The following is a 19,906-nucleotide window of genomic DNA, read 5'->3' as shown; positions in this document are numbered from 1 at the left end:
CATTTTAAAAATATGATCATGAATTAGATGTATTGCTGGATTAATAACAGGAATATTTTTATAAAATTAACAATATATTTATCAATATATAATGAATGTAGAATGACAACATATTTCTTTATTATTTTGCTGTATGCGAGCAGAGACTAATTAGATCAAACATTGAAATTACTCTCAATAATCATGAGCCTGTCTGTGGTCTCACCTACATTTAATTCTGGTATTGTCATCAACAAGTACAGTACATTTACAGTACTTTTGCCATCACAAAGCACTCACTTAAAAAATTATGAATCACTTTATAAAATAATGGTAAATGTGAAATGTTCATACTTTTATAAAACAGTTTCATATTTATTATTGTACAAGATAAAGTTGTGTTGCCTAAATTCACATGTAGTATTTATTTATCTATTTATTTATTTATGTATGTATGTATGTATTTAAGTATTTCTGAAATGTATTTACAAAAAAAGAGGACTGAATTTTAATATCAGCCATTTATCAATTATCAGTGTATGAAAATAGTTATAGGTGTATTATTGGTATTGGATATAATTTTAATATATTATAAAAACAATTAAATATAACAAAACTAGATAAAACGAAATAAAATTACATTAACATATTATACAAAACCATATGTTTTACTAATAATTTATTATGATTCAGCATATAATAATAATAATAATAATAATAATAATAATAATAATAATAATAATACATTTGAATTTAAAAAAAAAACAATTTTTTTTTTTACATTTTCTTTTTTAATTATTGTTAAGTGTGAATCATTTTTTCCCCTCCTGCTTTTAATGCCATATTTCAACTACTGTTCTATTTTTTTTGTTGTTGTTGTTTGTTTGTTTGTTTGTTTGGCTTGGATGTTAGAATCATTATACATCATTATAATCTTATATCTTTAGTTTTTTTTTAAATTTGTAATTGTTTTTATCTTTTTATTTATTTATTTATTTATTTTTTAAAATGTGTATAGGTAGTATTTTTAAGTTTTAGCTTTTAGTTTTGAATCTGTTTTTAGTTATTTTAATACTACAATTGATTGCTTCTGTTGTCCATTTGTAAGTCGCTTTGGATAAAAGCGTCTGATAAATGAATAAACAAAACAAAGAAATAAATTATTGTGGTGCTGTTAACCAATCAGAATGATGGTATCATTAACCAAACAGAATAATGATATAATTTGACTTGTCACATGACATTTACAGCTCAGGTAATTGGCTCAAAAAGTCTTGCCAGGACCAAAAGTAAAATGGCATGAGTATTGTTCGCCCTGCATATCCAGACACAGACTCTCTCTCTTTTTTTACACCAGCATTAAACCCACAACCATGCTGCATCACAAGTGCACAGAATTGGAAGTACTGAAGGTGGCTTTGCTGAACTCTGTGTGCCTCTCGTACTTTACTTGGACATACACAAACACACAGAAGGTCAGTTTACCAAGCACAGAGTCTTATCTCCAGTGTGCTGTTTTTTTCTCAGCTCTTGTCACTGAGTGCGTCAGCCCCTTTCACTCTGCTTGAAGCTCCATTATCTTTAACCGCCCAGCGAGTGAGTGCCGTACCTTCCCTAAGACCCTGTATCTACATTCAGATGTAATAGGACTGTGTGGCGGTGTTCAATATTGATGGATCGCTTTGCATGCAGAGTGGAGGTGGTGTGTTGCTACTGTGGGTTTAGTCTCCTCTCCTCTCAGACTGAACCTCTCTGGATTCAGTCGCTGTATATGCATATGTAGCCATTTCACAGCTGTGCACGCATACACAGGTGCTTCCCAACTGTTGTTTACAGTGACACACCTGAGGCATTGAGAAGGAGGGATGAATTTAAAAAAGAATGTAATTCTGACTTGCAACCTGTCTCGGATTGCTTCACATAAAAAAATCAAGATAGACTTAGTTTTCTAATGATTACTGCAAAAACGTCACCATTATGACCAGATTTATAAAACCGTGTTAATAAAATATTACTTTTATGTCAATATAAAATTGTATTCAATATATAACACAATGTAGGACAGGAGTCGGCAACCTATGGCACGCAGAGGGATAATCACTGGCATGCGAGAGATAGAGAAATCTGCATACTGATGTACATTTTGGGGTAATCATTTCTCATAGTCACACAGCCTGTAAGGTGCTATAAATAATACTATTTTAATGTATGAAAATGAACCTGTGTTAGTCTTCAGATGCGCTTCAGATCAAAGCCTCAGCAGTCTAACAATCAAAATGTCTGAGATGGCCAATCAAATCAAAGTAGGCAGGTTTTACTGTTCACAGAACTTAGCAGAGCGCAAAGCATCAGTTGAACATTAAAGAAAGCGAGGTACAATAAAGTTGCAAATCATTTAATATTAGTCACCTTTTTAACTATACATTTTATGATAGAAATGTTAAATGACCAACAGCTACATCCAGGGATGCAAAATTCTCAGGTTTCATCCTGTCAAAGAATGACTAAACCTCAAGCCAATAGCTTTCCAGTATGAGATGTGATTTGTTGAATGTAGTGAACTAGGGCTGTCACGGTATTCAATTTTTTACACCACGGTTATTGTGTCCAAAAGAATTCACGATATCGATATATCACGATATCTATAGAAACCTTAGGGAATCAGCCAAATAGATTTTTACTTTGTTTATTTAGTTTTTCTTTTTACCCAATGAAAATAAGGATACTGATAAACACAGGCCACATACATTTTCACTTCTTCTTCTTCAGATCATAGCTGACCTGACCTGACTCTGGCTTTCTCTGTCTTCTTTGAAAATCCCTATGAAATAACAAGAAAATACGTTCAAGTTCAACAGTATAATCATAAAATATTAACATCAAAACTCATACTTTAACCTGTTAACTTGCGTACCCGTTTTCTAATCTTTTTAACCTACAGTTGCACCGGTGCCAATGAAGTCATGCAGTTAACGGGCTTCTAATTCAGTATTAATGTGCACCTAGAACAACCGCAGATGAGTTATTAAGGGAATGGCACTGCGACCAACTTTACATTTTAAAGAGTTTAATGTGGTAGCTCAGTTTTTCTAGATCAGTTTTAATCCTGTAATAGATTTGAACAAAGAAATCAATTGTTACACAAAGGCAGTATTGGCCATGACATGATAGCAAATACAAATACAAAAATTAGACTTGTAAAGAAAATGCGGTACTTATTAAAAGATTCACCCTTTTATTTAAATATATGAAAACAGAAAACCCCTCGTAACAGGTTAATGTAACATTTCCCATTCAATGACTAGTAAAACAATGGCAACTTACTGTCTGGATAATATTGAACATGGTTCTTCTGAGATATATTCATCTGTTGACCCGCAGCATGGATACTATTGGTTCTTCTCAGAGTAGTGCCACTGCGTGCTGCGTCTTCTTCTTGTGTGACCGGTGTCAGTGTTAAGGCGCAATACTGCCACCTGGAAGGTCAACCAGGTACTGGTGCTGGAATAGGCTATTTGCATGTCGTTTTATCCTAAGTGTCCGAATCATTTTAAATATCATGGTTATCGCCAGTCGGTATATTGTCACACCCTAAATTAACACAATGTCGATATTTTTAATCCCCAATTTTTAGAATGTGTAAATATCGGACCAAACACTTAAAATGTTAATTATGAAAAAACTTGTGCTTTGGTCATCTGAAAAACTTATTTAGACTTTATTTATTTAATGTTTAGATTACGCATATATTTTAATAAAGCCAAATAATTTTTTTTATAATAAGTAAATATATTGGTTGACTTAAGACATAACGCATAAGACATTCTTTTTCACGACCTGCTGGAGTAATTATGTAATACAGTCCCTCCAGAAAAACGCAGATTTTTTTTGTGATTGTTGCGGGCAAAAATCCTTGATTTTGTGGCACATTTTCTTAAAAAATGCGATGGAATATGCGGGATATTTTTGCAATTGTTTGCGATGAAATTGCGTGAACTTGCAAAAACTGCAGTTTGATGAAAAAGCGAAAAAAAGGTGATTCCCCCAACACCTTTTTCTCACTAAGCTACTACCTTAATGTAAAGAGTAATTTCTTATTACTTCCTATGATAAGCTAGCATACTAAATCACAGAATATTTAACTTGCAATCTCTTACTGCAACATAAATTATTTTACTGTAACTGTAAGTTTTTGGTACTGTTCTGTAACAAAAAATGCAATTTTACAACTGTAAATTTGCATCAACTACTGAATGATAATACAACAGTGTTAGTAGCCTAGTGAGAAGAGGGTGTTGGGGGAATCACCTTTTTTTCTCTATTTCATCAAACCGCAGTTTTCGCAAGTTCTCACAATATAATTTGGCTCCACTGTCATGTAACAAATCAGGAAACTGCTTCGCGCGTTCTTTTGCGCTTATTTTTGTTGGCAAATAAGAATGATTTGCGCGCTTCAAGTTTCACCCTGGTTTCACCGCGGGGTTTGCAGATGATGTTCACGTCACGTAATTACGTTACTTCATAAGGTTCCCATGGCAATAGGGGAAAATGGCGCTTTACTTGTGTGAAGTAAACGCAACATTTTTCAACTTTCTGCTAATATATATGTGAGTTTTTTTGCAACGAAAATACAGGGATTATGAAATCATGCTAGCCCCGCATATTTTGCTTTCTGAAATCTGTAATTTATGCGTCAAAAGAGCGGCGTAGTTGAAAAAATGCGACCCCGCATAAATATGCAGCCTTTGACTGATTATGCATTAAATCAAGCGATCGCATAATCGCGTTTTACTGGAGGGACTGGTAATATGAAGAAATGGTCACTGATTTCCACCACTAGCACATTAATATAGAATGGTGATTAAACTGAACAGTTTTAATGCATTGACCTTGTCACACAAACACATACTGTGGTGTTCAGTACGGTAACACTGTATATCTGTTATTCAAGAAACTTTTGAAAAGTATAAAAAATTATTTATGATGAACATCTTCAGAAACTATTTGCATGAAAACCAAATAAGCATGTTGTTTTTTTTTATAATATCATTTAAAAATGGCTGGGTTAGGAGGGTTGGCACAAAGAAATTGAAAAAATACAAAATGGCACGTCATGTCGAAAAATTTGCCGACCACCCATATGTAGGGTTTTTCCCCCTGGAAATTCATCTTTTAAAATGCTTTGCAGACATTCATTTTCTCAGTAGTGACTTAAGTATTAAAATACTTTTAATGAGAATCTTATTTAATAAAATAATTAATTTTTATAGTTGGATAGTTAGCTGGATTTAATGTAGACTGGTGATTTTAGTTAAATGCATAACAAAATTTAAATTGTGACAAAAAATAAGAAATACAGTAAAACAATTTTTTTTTATTATTTATTTAACCTTTATTTAACCAGGGAAATCCTTTGAGAACAAGTCTCTTTTGCGAAGGAGCCCTTGCCAAGAAAGCCGCAATAAAAGTTCCACATAAAATACAAAATATAATAAATACAATGAACATACAAGACATAATACATTAACAGTACAATGAATCGACCAACGCAAATCATAACATCCCATTGTCACCATAGACTTATCCTAATTTAGATAATTTTAAAACAGAATGACTTTTCAAATACAAATTTAATATTTGCTTTCTGAAGCAAAAGCTTCACTATTGTGACCAGATTCATAAAAATGTGTGCACATTTTATTAATTTTATTAATTTATAAAACAATATACAGTAAATCACAATGTAGGGTTTTTCATCTTTAAAATGTTTTTGTTATTTTCTCAGTAATGTTCTATCTATCTATCTATCTATCTATCTATCTATCTATCTATCTATCTATCTATCTATCTATCTATCTGTCTGTCTGTCTGTCTGTCTGTCTGTCTGTCTGTCTGTCTGTCTGTCTGTCTGTCTGTCTATCTGTCTGTCTGTCTGTCTGTCTGTCTATCTGTCTGTCTGCCTATTTGCCATTTAGGTGGTGATTTACTCAAAACAGAATGATTTTCAAAATAGAAATTGCGTTTTATTATGGATTGCCACTTCACCCCTACACCAAAAATTCCCACTTACAAGCACCAATTGACAGGCTTGCATTTTCATTTGAGTTTTGGCAGAGTGGGAGTGTGGTGATAAGGAAGTGAAATGCCTAACGGAAGCTTTGCTCTTGCTTTTCTTTCAGTACAGCAGGGTCATACCTGTTGGGATATTAAAAATATGATAATGTCAAATTGAACTCGCTTTTCCATTTTAAGTTTGGCAGACATTGCATATTCTTATACACGTAAATGCAAATGACAGGACTTGAAATTGCCTTTATTTTCACCATTCACACAAATTATGCATGCACAAATGGGGCACGCATAGGCAAATTTTGTTAGGCATTGTTACATTATACTTTACAGTGTACAACATAACTATATGCAATCAGTCTGCAACAGATGATGCTCATGTTGTGAGTTGAGGCGTAATGATGAGTATTAATGTGGCTACAATGCGCACATTTAAAATAACATTCGGATTTCGTGATTCTGGGCTGCGGCGAGGCCGGTATGATCCTAAAATCAGCATTGACTGAGTGGCTGTGATCAGCTCTGGTGGCCTTAACACGGGCTTTATTGGGCTACAGACACGTGCCGTGATGAAAAGATCAGCTTTAGTCTATAACGTCACTCAATCTTGTTACAAATGAACCATCCATTTATCATATTATTATTCAAAACTAAGAATAAGATTCATTGTAATGTACTATCAAATATAGGTGCGGGTTGGTGGCAAGCAGATAATATGAAGCGGCGAACTCCGTTGGAATTTGAGCTCCTCTGCTCATCTCTACACTACACTCACTTGGGTCACCAGTAGCAAACAATGGAGTGCAAACTAAGTAATTGTACCAGTCAAAAGCATTTAATCTGCGTTGTATGTTCTGCAAAAAAAAAAAAATCATATCGATGGCATATTTGGCGATACCGATATATCGGCGTCAGGCTCATATTGGCCGGTAATATCGACTAAACTATTTATTGGTCATACAAGTATTTTATTTATACACATCAGTATTTTATGAAACATATATTGTCGTCAATCCAGGCTCACCTCTATTTTAATTTCTGTGGAGTTTGATGTTAGCATTTTGCTTGTAAGCAAGTTAAATAATTTCTAAATAAACTGACCTATTTTTATTGATACTTTTTAGTACCTTATGAACAAATTTATATTTTCATTTCTCCTGCATCACACATTTCAGATTTTTTTCTATTTTTATTTTTTTCCCCCACTTATCACAGTGCATTCTTGCTGTTTTCACAAAGTATGAAAAGTATTTAATGCTGCCTTAAAATTAGATTTTGGAACAGGGTAAATGTCTCCCATGTGAAATAAGATTAGGAGAAAAGGATAGATAATTATCATTCAGTGCAGTTCATGAATCACCATGAATGTGAGGTTTGTTTTGTTGTTTGGTACTTCATTTGGTCAGAACTAATAACATTACATACAAAGCTTTGGGAACCTTTCCAGTGATCCATTGCCCAGCTCTATTGTGTCTCATGTGAGCTCTCTTAGAAAGCACAATTGTGTTGCCCTGTTGTAGAGTAACCCATCTGAAAATTGGAATTGTGGGTAAGGTGTCAGTAAATTGATTTAGATTACAGGGAGGGTGCTGGTGGGTATTAAGTAATTGACAGCTGTGTTGGGCTCTCCGTCTGCGCTAACGACTTTATCGTAAAAGCTAAAGCTGTTTCAAACGGTCGTCCGCTGAAATTAACGGCTCACAGGGCCAGGCTGTAGCCCATGGGCTATTTCAGTCATTCTTTTATCTTGCCATGTGATGGTTGAAAAGCCCCTGGAGAAAGTGGGACAGGAAGGGCAATAGGTGTGGCGAGGCATTCTTAACCTCTTTCTGCGCCCTATAGCCTCTTCTCCAGCATGCATGGAGGATGAATAGAAACAGCTTTCCCTCTGACATTGGTGGTTTGCAGTAGTGTAGAAGCCACACAGATACAGTGTGCCTGGGTTTTCTCTGGGGGAGGTGCAGCAGAGGTACCATTGTGGATATAAGTGTAATTATGCCCTAGAAAGCAGTCTCTAATGTTCACAGTGTCTCTCCTCAAGTGGAGCCTGAAACTCTCAGAGTGATATCTTGTCCTGGTTTCTCTTCCGGAGACATTGTTCACGTGACAATAGGCAGAAGTGAGAAATGTGTTGTGAGAATAGGTTTAATATCTATAAGGATGTTTCAAGTTAGTTTGAGTGCAATTTTCTTTATTATATATTTCTTAAATACATACATTTTTTTTTTATTAGATTTTTTTGTCCATAAAATGAAAGTCAATGGGACTGCAAGAGCAGTCAAAACATTCTTCAAAATATCTTCCTTTGTGTTTCCCAGAAGAAAGTAAGTCATGCAGGTTTGGAATGACATTGAGGTTGAGTAAATGGTGACGGAAATCTAATTTTTGGGTGAACTATTCCTTTAAGCTACTCAGAGGTTATGTATGTTATGCTAGATACAGTCATTTTGAATCAATGGAAATTATATTTTTGATTATGTCATGTCAATATTTAGTCTACACGCACAAATGAAATGGAATGCATCTATATAATTACCCGTGAAATGAAAACAAATATCTCCAATATAAAAAGACTGTGACAGAGTTAGGATATTATAACCTAGTCCCTATGATGGATAAGGATTATTTGTAGCCCAACCTCTGTGTCATTTGTAAACATTATGTGGTAAATTCAATAGCATGCATAGGATTTTCCTCATGTGTTTCATCATTTGTGTATGGCTTTTTAGTGTTACATTAGCCGTGCAGGGGTAGAAATGTTCCACTGAGGTTCAGTGTAATCTAATAAGAAGACATTAAAAGGAATTCTGTGTGGGAATCACTGCTTAGGCTTTGTAGCAATGATTTCTGTCCTGGAAAGTGCCGGATTTGATACTGTTACCTTACACTTATTAAAATTAAGTGTAAACAACCTTTGTTTTCAGTCTTTTATTTGTTAATTTATCTGTTTTTTTTCTTTCTGTCTTTTACTATTTTTCACTGTTTCTTCCATTAATTCATCCATTTACTTACATTTACGTTCTTTTGAGTTTTGTGTCACGCTTGTTTGCCTGTTTGCTCTTATGGTTGTTAATATGTTGACCCAATTTAAACGTCAGGCATGGCATTTTATATCTAAATTCTCTCCACATAACAGTGTATCAAGTCATGATTCCATCGTAACTTGATTAATCATTAACATTTAAGTCCTGGCGAGGTTCCTGATGAGTCGGTGAACACACGGGCAAGCACGTACAACCTTTGCACACAGGTGAGTAAAATCAACCCCACAGCCCATTTGCCAGGAAAGTACTCCGAGAGCCCCTGTTCTGACATCACACTGGCTCCACCCAGACTGACGCCTACTCACAGCTCACAGTGTGAAGAAGCTTCCCTCAGGAAGGACTACAATCAACTCTCTCCACAATCAACAAGAGTTTTACCAAGCCACTGGGGAAACTACTGAAACAAGTTAACATTTATTAACTGTGGATAAAGACATGATTCGTTTGGTTTCAGTTATACACTTACTGGATTGAATATCAGGGGGGAAAAAGCTCGATTGTCTGTTCCACTTCAAGCTGTTAACAAGGATCTCCCCACCTGGATGATACGCGTGTACGGATTTGAATATTGTGGCAATCGCTCTTGGGAATAACAGTCAAGGGAAGAAGAAAACATTCAAGATTTAAGTAAAGGATTACTTTTTCTCACATTTCCTCTGGATATTTTTTAATTTTCATATTGTAATGGGTAAGTTAAATCAACACTTGCAGTAATCGAAGTTATATTGTTTTTATATGTGAAATATATTGAATGAAAAGTACATAATCACTTTATTCTTCTCTGTTACTGGTCATTTTTAAAATGTACTTGCCTAAAGTAAGTAATCCCTTAACTCTGTCTTAACTTTGTTCCACTATTGCGGAGGTTTTCTTCTTTTCCTCCCAAAGGACTTTTTCCCTCTCTTTTGTCCTTTTATTGTCACTTGTTAAACCAAAACAATACTTTTACTTTGGCTCTATTGGCTACCTCTTTGGCACATTGCCCCTGTCTGTTAAGAGCCCTCCTTTGTTTTTTGTTTTTTTTCAGGGGACTTTGCATAGAGAGCCGTTGAGTGTCCCCTAGCTACCACTGATATAACGTGAGAGACCCCGCTGTGAGACCACATGAAGTCTCGGGCCAAACCCTGTTTTTCCAGTTGTCTTACTTGTCTTTATCTCCCTGCCTGATCCTGTCTTAACTTTCTGGATGGCTTCTGGCCCAGCGAGTTTCCGTTTTTTTTGCGAGCTCAGAAGAGACTACACCATTGATTAAAGGTGACAGATGAAAATTATAGGCTTTGTTGTGAGTTGTAACGTTGTTGAAATGGATGTCTCCCTCATAACTCCATATATTATTGGAGGCAGATGAAAATTGGCTTGTGTCTGCTTGAGATATATTTTATGAAAGCCGGGACCATTAAAAAAAAAACATCCCTGTGAAATTAATGTGCGTTTGGCTCAATACAACAAGCAAAGTGAAGGTTACACAATAGGTTCCTTGCTCAACTTTGGGTGCTTCTTTATCAGGAAAAAGTGCTTCCAGTGGCTTCTTTCTCACTTTGTTTTCTGAAGGTGGAAAGTTGGGAAGGGAACAGAGTGTAAAGATAGCACGTCTGTCTCGCTTTGTTTAGCATGACAAGCTGAGACCTCCTGGGGCTGTGCCTCAGAGAACCGAGAGTTGCTCTCTCAAAGTTGTGCAAAATTTGTACCATTACTCTCTCTCACTCTTGTTAATCATTCACCGGCACAGACTTGCAACTCTTAAATGGAGCGGGGGGTGGAGAACAGAGCCTGATAAAAGCTTTTTAAAGGAAAAGTTTCTGGAATCAAAACCACTCTGATCTTATCATCTACTTGCCCACCTCTGCATAAAAAATAGAAAACAGGAGCCCAACAGGAGTTTTTGGTCTTATCGGTAGCGGCCGACCCCCTCGTCTGTCACTCTTGACCTCCCACATACAGGCTGGTGACCTGAAATTCTTCTTTTACAGCTCTTTCACAGTCGTGTCGCCAGCTGCTCTTCTCAGTAAAGTGTGGGATCACACCAAAGACCGAAGGCCTCAACAAACAACATGGCAAATAATGTTCTTGTGGTGACATTTGAAGGTGTCAGTATAAGTTTTGGGTGGAATAACACCAGTGTTGTTATTTTATTTAGAATAAACTAATTAGCCGGTGTCAGATTATTTAAAAAATGTTCTAGTGCAACTTTGACGTAGGTTTTGTTGAGTAAAGTGTCGTTGAAAAAGCGTAATTGAAGTCTTATTAGAATGATAATTTTGTATAATTAAATGACTGTAACCTGAAACATATAATGTAAACCGGTTTTCCCAGATGAGTGGCATTGAAATGACATTGGAATAGATTTTCCTCTTCATTTAGCTCGTTTATATAAACACGTGTGCTGTGTGATATCTGGCATAAGTTTAAAGGAATTCCTTGTTATTAATATATCTTGTGCCATTAATATTCACTTGATAGATTTTTATTCAGTGTTCCACATTTTCTTTCATGGTTTCTCTATTAAGAGAAAGTCTAGTGGGTCATGACGATATCATCATAGTAATTCAGTGAATCTTTGGGATATGGAGGGAATTTCTGGAAAATGAGGCACTGTGAGTGTTTGAGTCTTCGAACAGGGTTCGGTAATAAAGATATTTTCTGTTAGCCTGGTCGAGCCAGTAGTTTAGATCTACTGGTATTTGACCTGCCAACATCTTCTCTGGCCAACAAAAAATATTTTATCCTTTTATTGGTACGTTGGTACATTACTGGTAACTGTCCCTGGCAGCCACCGTGAGATGGTGCAGTTTTTCACCAGTTATGTGCTCAGACAGGGCTGGAACGGTGCATGTAAAGATCTAAGGGCTACATTTGGATTGAGAAACATCACAACTATAGTAATACTGACCTCATAGTTTACTGATTAGCCAAACACTCTTAGATGAAGAGCAACATAATTTGGTATCGATCTTTTAAAGAATGCTTTGTTCAAAGATGGTGTTTTTTTGTTTAGAGTAAAGCTCTTTTGTCACCAGCACTTTGTTGAATAGGGTGTGATTACCTCTATTGTTCAAATAATTTCTCTTTGAGAGCCTTGCAGTAATTAGCATTCACAAACATGCATCTGTAACTCCCAAGTGCTCAACACTCAAATATCCATATTTTACGCCTGTTAATATTCATCAAAACAGCAAAAGTCAAATCTGCTATTAAGGGTACAAATTAAATTTTATGACACATTTAATATTAAGAGAGATGGATCTGAAATAACCGCACAAATCCTCTTTATTAAAGAGGACATTACCCTGCATACACAGGAACTCATTTTGCTCCTTAATTCATGTTGTTATGGACGTGCTGATTGAAACACCCCCATTTGGCGGAGTCTAAATGTTTGTAAAAAGTGTCAGTGAGTGGTCCGTCGGTGAAATTCCCAGGTCTTTGCATCACTAGAGACTTTAAATAAGTGGTTTGAGTGGACCTCTGAACTCTACATGTTAACATTCATTTGTTAATACTTTGTTTGCATCATGGTAGCGGCAAACTCTGTGTCAGAAACAGATTATATGTAAATATGTAGGTTTTCATGACTCCCTTAACTTTTGGCAGGGGTGTTATTATTCATTGAATTTGTTATAAATCTAACACTTGCTATAGTTTTCGTAGTTTTTATTTTATATCTGTTGTGAAAAATTGCAACTGTTTCAAAATGATGCAAGGGGTCTTGTCTCTGTATAAGGCAAAGCCTTTAGGAGGTTTGCTTAACCAAATTTTCCTCAGCTTTTTCAAACCCAACACCATTTTTACAAGTGTAGACAATACTGGCCAAAGCACACACACCTTGGGAGCCACAACCAATAATAGTGTGTTAGAGCAGTTTGTTCATTTGCTTTATATTACCTTTAGGGTAAATGATTCTTTGTTTGTGAACGAGAAAACATTTCATTTCTTTGCTAGACAATTGAATTCACCCCCAACCTCGCCGTGCAACAGCAATGTCATTAGGTATCAACAGCATTAGTTTTCATGATGAGTGGCTCTTTGCCCTGCTTTAGTCATCCTCCTCCCTTCCCCAGAATGCTTTGCACAGCAAGATCCCCGGAATGTGATGGCTTGTTTTGGATATGCGAATGAGAATGAATTCATTTCGCTACCATGGTGTCTATATTTTCCGTTTTTGGTATCTCTGGTTATGAATTATATCTCGAGGCAATGACATCTGACAACAAAACCCCCCAACATTTACCTTTACAAACTCTTTACGCCTCTAGGAACGCAAAATTGTTTCATAATTTAGGAGAGCGTTTTGTTCAAAGGTGCCATACCCGACAGATGGCGTGCATTGGATGAATGTACTGGAGAGGATTCATAACTGGATTCTCCCACAATGCAATTCATGATGAATGGTATTGTTGTGTTTTCAGCTCAGTGCCCTCCTTGAATCTTATCTTAGTTAAAACATCCCACACTTTCAAAAACCAGCGGACAGACTTGGTTTGCTAATGGGATGGCTAATCCTTAGTTTGTTTCCATGTAAATCTTCCCTCTAATGGAGATGCCCCGTCCTAGTAAATAAAAGTGATTTAGCTAGTTTTCCTGGCAAACTGTTAGTGAGTAGATGGGGATTGCAAGGAATGCAACTATATACTATGAAAAAAAGCAACCATCTAAATCTCAAGACCTGGGCAGCTAGACTTGACATTGAAAGTGGAATCATATGCATAAATAAGTGCTTTAGAGATCTATCTAGAGGTCATCCTAAACAGTGTTTTCCAGCTGCCATTTGCTGACTGTTAGTCTTTTTTTTTTTTTTTTTCTTGAATTCTGCTTGAGTCAATGATGGGTATGAGTGTCTAAGATAAAAAATAATAAAAATAAAACTCTTTAAAAACCTAGTTTTTAAGGATTTTTTTCTTTATTTTACCATTAGGACATTTTTTTATATCCCCCAAAATATCAAAATGTAATATACTGTAATTCAGAAATTTATAAAAAATAAAATAAATAAAAAAATAAAAATCATAGGAGAGGCTTATTCAAATCATTTTGTGGAAATTTGTTTTTTAATAAGTAAAGCGGTCCAATCAGGAATGAGTGCCATGCTGTTGACCCATTAACCTACAGTATGAAAAAGCAGACTTATTGAATATGTATTGCTTTTATTTTATAGTTTGATATCTTTGGGTATTGTATTTACAATTTTTTCTGACTCCTGCATTTGTGTTCCTTTTCTTAAAATGCTTTATTATATTTTGGACTGAATAATGATTAGGCAAGATGTCTTTTATGTCGATGGGATTCTGTCACGTACTGACATGTGGCGTCCTTAAACACAACTGGATAATCAGGTTCTAATGAGCATTGACATTTTGACACTAAACCATGTGAACACCATAGTTGGGATGTGGAAAAATTCCTGTCTCTGAGAATTAAAATCCCAGTGTGACACAAAGACATCTCGGACATTTTCTGACCTGACAGGAGCAGGGCTTTTTTCTTTACTTTCTTGGTCCCTCTTGCTGTCACTCATGTTAGGTCTATTGAACAGCCCCAAACAGAAGGTGTCCGGTGACACATTTATTTTACTCCTACAATAGAGTGTCCTACCTTGACTATTTATTTATTTTTTACATGCAGTATATGTACAGTGCAGTGATGCAAACAACTGGTGTTCATAAGTAAATATGGGTGTTTCTCATGAACTGTGTTTGCTTCAACATGTGTCTGTGCATGTTGTTCTGTTGGCAGAGCTGCAGAACCTGTTTGAGACGGGGGCCAACATTGCGCGTCTGTTGAAGATGTAATTGATAGTCTGAGAACTGTTTTTACTGCAGGTACATCCACCCTGCAGCCACGGCGGGGGATGAGGTGGTGGGTGTATGTAGCAGTGAGTGCAGAAGGGTGAAAATCGAAGAGAACCGAGTGGGAAAAGATGGTCTAGACAGTGTGGAAGAGGCAGGAGATAGATAGCGAAGCAGTAGATGGATGTCCTAAACAAGATGGATTTTATGTCAGGTTCTGGACCATCTATTTCATACGACACATTACAGTGCCGACATGTCTCGGTCAAGCAGATGGAAGGATTTCTATTTTTGCCAGGTAATGGCTGAGATGTGAAATAGTCTTTACCCTCAAGATTCACAGCATCTCAAACTGAAAATAGAGAGGATGTTGTCAGATGTTGGCTGTCAGCTGAACAGACGGTCACCCCTTTACCGACAGCACTGAGGTCTTCAAGGTGAAATATTAAGCAGAATCTTTGAGGTACTTAGTGATTAAAAACTATACAGTTTATATATATATAGAGAGAGAGAGTTTTTTTTTTTTTTTTTTTTTTTTTTAATGCAAACATACTATTTACAGGTGACAAATCAAATGCAAAACATACACAGGAGCCAACATGATTTTTTTTGTGTGTGTGTGTGTTTGTGTGTGTAAATTTAACTGGGTATGGAAAGGATATAAAAAGCAGGGCCTAGAGTAAGGATTATCAGTAGTCAACCTTTGTGTCCCATCCCTAATGGACATGATGTGCACCTCAAAGTTATTAACGTGTGTGTTTGTGGTCCAGTGGCTTTTCTTGTCAACCAAGTGAACATCTTAGTGGTATAATGATTGATAATTTCTCATTCTTTTGTTCCTCAATCACATCTGATTTATTTGGAGTACATCAGCTCATATTTAATTGGCAGGTTGTCCTTTTTGTAACTGTTATTATAGATTAAGTGAGAGGTTTCGCCTTTTGTCTCAAAGTGGTCCTCCAATTCTTATATAGCACTGATGGGGAGGGAAACAGTATAAACCCATGCGGCAGTATAAACCCATTTTGCAGAAAAGCACATAGACACTGCTTTGGAGACGGAGGGCTCTTTTGATCTCATTCATTTTAAGTGAAACCCTGGCTAATTTGCCTGTCGTGGTCAAAGTGAGTCACAAGCTGTCAGAGAAACCCTTTATGCTGTGGAGAGTTTCAGTGAAAAGCAACTATCAGGCTAATCCCTCTCTTCTTCCTCTCAGCTTCGCTGTGCACTGCCCCGTTAGTTACAACCATCACCAAGTTGGGGCGAAAGAAACTAATGACTTCATCTGCATTAAAAAAGGGAGCAGAACACATTCCCTTACCTGTCACTCTCACCGGTGGGAAGCAACACTACAGGTTTGTGTGATTCATCCCTGAATGCTAATGGAGCTGCCCAACTTGCCTCCATGTTGGTTTCTCTTCAGAAAGGCAACTAGTAACCTATATCGAGTCCAACTTCCAACTTCTTGGAAGAACATGAAGGCGTGTTCAGGAAGCAGCCACTTGCCACCTCGCCAGTCTGAGGTTTGTTGGTTTGTCTTGGACGGGAAGTCTGTTAGTGCTTGAATTAGCCTTGTGCTCTCATGGCAGCCGTCCCTGACGTCTGCTGCCCTGTGACATCACCTCCTCCTCCTCCCAATCGCTGCTCGCTCTTTTCAGTTTTAAATCCGGAGCCTCACGAGATTGATGGGGATATGGCTCCATCTGCCACAGCTGTCTGTTGTTGAGCCGAGAGATGGAAAGAGAGAAAGGCAGCAGACCCCACAGTGAGATGTGTCCACAGCTCACCCACGCCTATAGGACTTGCTCGGCAGGAAGCAGAAGTTTGGCTTAGTTTGCAGAATGAATGGCGGTTTGATTATGAGATTTGCTTGTTTGCGAGTCGTTGAGTCAACCTAAAACCTGATAAGGTGTTCCTCCACTGCCTGATCTTCATATCCAGCTGTGTAAATGGATGAGTTGTACCGGTGAAATCTTATTTGACTTATTTACTTCGTAATTAGAGGAGATAATGACTCCCAGGTTAACCTGTTTTCCCATGGCAATCTTCCTGTTTTCATCCTTTAGAATGTTCCCCTACTAAAAATTGGTGCAGTGTATGCTAACAGGCCTCCTAGGTTAATCCCATCTTTGTCTTAACACGGAAAAGGACTTACGCCCTCAGAAAACAATGGGTCTTGCATTGCTTCCAGTCAAGGAGAACGTTCACGCATTATCAAGAGCTTTTTTTCTGCAAACCGTGACCAGAAAACCAGTATTGTGAACTAAATTCTTGCCCCACCTAAGTTTCTACAATGGATAGTGTTTCAGGGCTGGACTGGAGACTTGAAGAAAGCCACTTGCGTTTGAAGTTGCTAACATCAGGCTTGACGCCATTCTCTGCTACTCTCTTTAGAGTCACTTGTCTCAGATCAGTTTTCAGATCTGTTCGACTTTGCAGCTCTCGCGCTCATGCTGTGTCTTCAACATTGATGTAGGATGTGGTGTTGATGATTTTTCATAAGTGAAATATCTCTTTCTAGAGGAAACATTCCTGCGTAAAGGATTGTTTTTAATGTCCTACAGTTATTCAGTGAGTTTTGCTTAAAGAATGTAATTCATGAGATTAAAAACAATAAAAAATAAATTAATTAATAATTCAAGTGTGTACTGCAATGACAGACATTTGGGTGAGTCACATTTAAAAAAAAAAAAGAATGTCACAATAAAAATATGTATAATATTCAATGGTCCTGAAAAGATGGTCAATTTTTTAAAGCAAACTATTATTTATTTCTGCTTTCTCTTGATTTAGAGTTAAAGTATGTGTCCAGATATGTTTTTGACAAATTGTTGTGAGTATTCACTATGGTTGTGCCAATAGACGTTCTGTGTATCGACGATAGTCAGAGATAATGCCTGTGGCTTGTTTGTACAATAGTATACATTTTTCTGCATTGTGTGTGTTATAACCAATTGCACATGAGTTGTATTGACCACTCCGAGGCATTCAGATAAGTCATTGCCGATGCACTGGAGTTTTATTGTTGAGTTTTATTGGAATTCTCTCATCATAAACAACAAATTGAAAATGCGTATGCGATGTAAGTATAAGAGATTTATTCATCACACAGTATAGACAGCTTTGCTGATTATGATTTTGTTTATGTAAAGGGTCTTTGCTCATTTTCTGTAGCTGCTGTTTGGAAACTGAGGAAATAAAAGCATTATAATTAGTAACTTATAATGTTTCTATTAAAAATTTTATCATGTTAAATACAAATTCAGTCATATAAGATTTTTTTTTTCATTTTATATATTTAGTTAATAGATTACACTAACATTTGGCTTTTTTTAGCCTGACCCAGAAATTGGTTCACTCTCCGGCTATGAGAGTCGGACTATAAGTCACACTTTTTTCATAGTTTGGCTGGTCCTGCGACTTATAGTCAGGTGCGATTTATTTATCAAAATTAATTAGACATGAACCAAGAGCAATGAACCATGAGAAAACATTGCCGTCTACAGCTGTGAGAGGGCGCTCTATGCTGCTCAATGCTCCTGTAGTGTACACTAAGCAGCATAGAGCGCCTTCTCGCGGCTGGAGACGGTAATGTTTTCTCTTGGTTCTTGGTTCTTAATAAATGCGACTTATAGTCCAGTGCGACTTATATGTTTTTTCCTCGTCATGACGTATTTTTGGACTGATGCGACTTATACTTAGATGTGACTTATAGTCCGAAAAATACGGTTAGTCAATTATTAAATACATTTGCACAGTAATGTCATGTATAGGCGATCTAACAGATTGATGATAGGACATTATAAGCGCATTTCAGTTACCCTTGAGATTGCACAAATTGAAATTGCGAATTGAAAATACACCTAATGGACATGCGCAAATTTAGCAAAAACTCCTATTTAGCGCTTAAAAGTTTTTCAGGCAATGTGAAAAAGGAATCATTTGCAAAACTGCAATGGAGACCTTTTTTTTTTTTTTTTTTGCATTAACAGGTCACATAGCGTACGTAAAAAGTCAATTCCGCAATACTTTTTATTGACATTTATAAATATCAACAATATTTAATGGAGACTCGTCTTACGGAGTATATAGCCCAACACTAGTATTCACATGAAAACTACTTAAAAAATTTCAGATTGCAGATTTAAGAGGCATTTTGTTCTAATGAAGTGTCATTGTCAAGATGTGCTTATTCAGTCTCCGGCAGTATTGATTCAGGTGTCACTGGTCTCTGTTGACAAGCCTTCTGTTTGTTTGTGTTTGGATTGAGCACCGGTGCCGATGTTGAGGGTAAACTTAGCAGGCTGTGGGGGATTCAGAGGCACTGTGTTTCTTTGTTGTATACGTAGTGCCGTCAACGTTGTTTGAGCTCGTTTTTTGTTCAACTCCTGGTATATTTTTGTGATTGCATGTTTTTTTTTTTTTTAGGTTAAGAAGTAATTGGAGGTTGAAGTGCTGGCCAGAACCTTTAGATAATTCATCTAATAACCCACAGTCCAACTTCAGAGTCCAATTTCATGTAGTCTTTAGTACTTATCCAGTCACATCTATTCACGCCCCCCTGTATGAAGTCATGTATCTTGGGTCACATTCAGCATTGTCATTAGAAAAATATTTTTTTGTTCACAAAACCTTTTTTCACAATACATTTGCACCTTTGTTTCTTGCTGTGACATCAATAATAACTCAATAGTGAATTCCACATCAAGCGTTTCTTCAGTGTGTGTTGTGCTGTGTGTGTGTAGTACATCTCATTTCTGTTGAATTACTCTGCGATTGATTTGCGGCTACAGGAAGGAATGAGAAACCTTTTGGTAATCTTCAAAATATGACAGTAAATCTCCTGGTTATGTCTTATTCGAGAGCTTTTGCTTCTTTTTTATTGGCATTTATACTGAATAAATGACTGAGCTGTCAGCACATTTGATGCCATCTATCTAAGAGTCAAATGCGATTGCAGGCTCGCATCATGACGGAAAGGACTGAGGGAACGTTTGGTCATCCACTCACAAAAGAGACCTTAAAGATGGC

At 36.6% G+C, this 19,906-nt stretch overlaps 1 protein-coding gene across 7 annotated transcripts in view; it reads left to right on the top strand.

Moving 5' to 3' along the window:
- Window positions 1-19,906, top strand: part of ptprfb (protein tyrosine phosphatase receptor type Fb) — a 179,163-nt gene that overhangs the window by 45,766 nt on the left and 113,491 nt on the right. The window contains exon 1 of one of the 7 annotated variants that reach the window (XM_052548627.1): window positions 9,357-9,780. The exons of 2 other annotated variants lie outside the window; for them this stretch is intronic. The gene's annotated coding sequence lies outside the window, so the exon portion shown is untranslated. Of the gene's footprint in view, window positions 1-9,356; window positions 9,781-19,906 lie in introns of those variants that run through there. 4 more of the 7 variants (XM_052548624.1, XM_052548625.1, XM_052548629.1 and 1 more) reach the window with 4 other exon arrangements.

Source organism: Carassius gibelio, chromosome B2 (genome assembly GCF_023724105.1).
Source record: "Carassius gibelio isolate Cgi1373 ecotype wild population from Czech Republic chromosome B2, carGib1.2-hapl.c, whole genome shotgun sequence".
NCBI lineage: Eukaryota > Metazoa > Chordata > Actinopteri > Cypriniformes > Cyprinidae > Carassius > Carassius gibelio.
The sequence above is the reverse complement of the archived record's forward strand: the minus strand, read 5'-3'. Positions and strand labels throughout refer to the sequence as shown.